Source organism: Condylura cristata, unplaced genomic scaffold (assembly GCF_000260355.1).
Source record: "Condylura cristata isolate star-nosed mole 26May11 unplaced genomic scaffold, ConCri1.0 scaffold00009, whole genome shotgun sequence".
NCBI classification, from domain to species: domain Eukaryota; kingdom Metazoa; phylum Chordata; class Mammalia; order Eulipotyphla; family Talpidae; genus Condylura; species Condylura cristata.
In genome coordinates this window covers 681,844-683,215 of record NW_004567110.1, presented here as the reverse complement: position 1 = coordinate 683,215, position 1,372 = coordinate 681,844, and the positions used below count along the sequence as shown (strand labels likewise).

Genomic DNA, 1,372 nt, shown 5'->3' with positions numbered 1-1,372 from the left:
CTGCCCAGGCCCGCTTCCTGGCCGCTGCCTTTCCATGTCGCGGCCTCTGTGCCCGCAGGAAGCAGCTGCCGACCGGAGGGTCTCGGGCTCCACCGGGGCCCGGCTGGCCCCACCCACGGGCTGCCCTTCTCGGGGACCGGGTCTCCCTAAGGTGCTTGGGCCTCGTTTCTGAAGCCCCAGGAGAAAGCAACACCCAGACCCGCTGCCCTCCCGCCGCAAGGAGGCTGTGGGGTGGCCCCAGGCCCAGTGCACACTCCTGGGCTGACCCCACCTGCCCCTCCCCTGCCGGCCAGTGCCTGGACACTGTGACAGAGCAGAGACCCTGGGGCTGTCCCGGGGGGAGGGCGGAGGGGAGGGCGAGGGCTCCCACAGCTGCCGCCCCAGAGGGCCACCTGTGGGGCTGAGGAGGACAGAGGCGCCTCAGGCTCCGGGTCCGGCCAGCCCTCGACAGACCCCCTGTGGCCTGTGCACCAGCGGCCCAGCTCCGAGGAGGGCAGGACAGGCCGGTGGGCAGAGGGAACTGCAGGCCAGGCACTGTGGTCTTTCTCCCGGGAGGCAGAGACGAGGAGGAGCAGGCTGCGGCCTTGTCGGGGTGCTACAGACTCAAAGCCTCCCCCTAACTTGCCATCCAGAGAAGGGGTAGACCCCTGGGATGGCCCCGGCCGAGCGCCCGGGCAGCCTCGACCAGCCTTCGGGCCCCTTGGCCTCCTGCGTGTCCCTCCCTGGCCCCGAAATGCAGGCCAGGCAGGCCCTGCCCAGGCCTCCGGGACCCGACAGTGCCCACGGCCGGGCGTGCTCAGACCCCCAGGGAGCTGCTTTCAGGGAACCAGCCAGGGGCCTGCACCACGCTTCGGTCTAGGGACCTCCTCGCCCAGGGAGGGCACCCCCCCGGCCCCCGCCCGTGGCCTCCTGAAGGGCCGGCCCCGCAGCCCGCCCCGAGACCTCGCCTGGCTGCTCAAACGCTTCGCCTGGGCCCTGGGCCAGGGGACCCCAAAGCCTGCCGACAGCCCCAGTGCCTCGGGCCAAGTGGCCGGCCCCATGCTGCCCTGGGCCAGTCCCGAGCCAGGGGGTGTCTCTGTGCCGCGCCCTTCCACCGGGGACCCCAAGGCCCGTGGTCCTCACCTAAGGGCCCTGATATCATGGGGTACACTGGATAGTGTCCCCCAAACTCACGTCCACCAAGAACCTCAGACTGACGTGAGCTCAGCGGGGCGGGGGCCCCGACCCTCGGAGTCCTCAGGAGTCAGAGTTGCGGCGCGGGAGCCAAGCAGGCCAGGCCTCCCGGGCCCTGGGCGCAGCGTCCACGCTCGGAGCGGGGCTCCCGCCCGAGCCTCCAGGCTGGGCAGACGGTGCCCCGCAGACGGGCCGGGCC

General features: G+C 72.3%; 1 protein-coding gene across 1 annotated transcript in view; it reads right to left on the bottom strand.

Annotated features, from left to right (window-relative positions):
- The window catches only part of SLC7A5 (solute carrier family 7 (amino acid transporter light chain, L system), member 5), a gene marked incomplete at its 5' end in the record, with an annotated part of 15,086 nt that overhangs the window by 5,669 nt on the left and 8,045 nt on the right, over window positions 1-1,372 (bottom strand). The gene's annotated exons all lie outside the window — the stretch shown is intronic.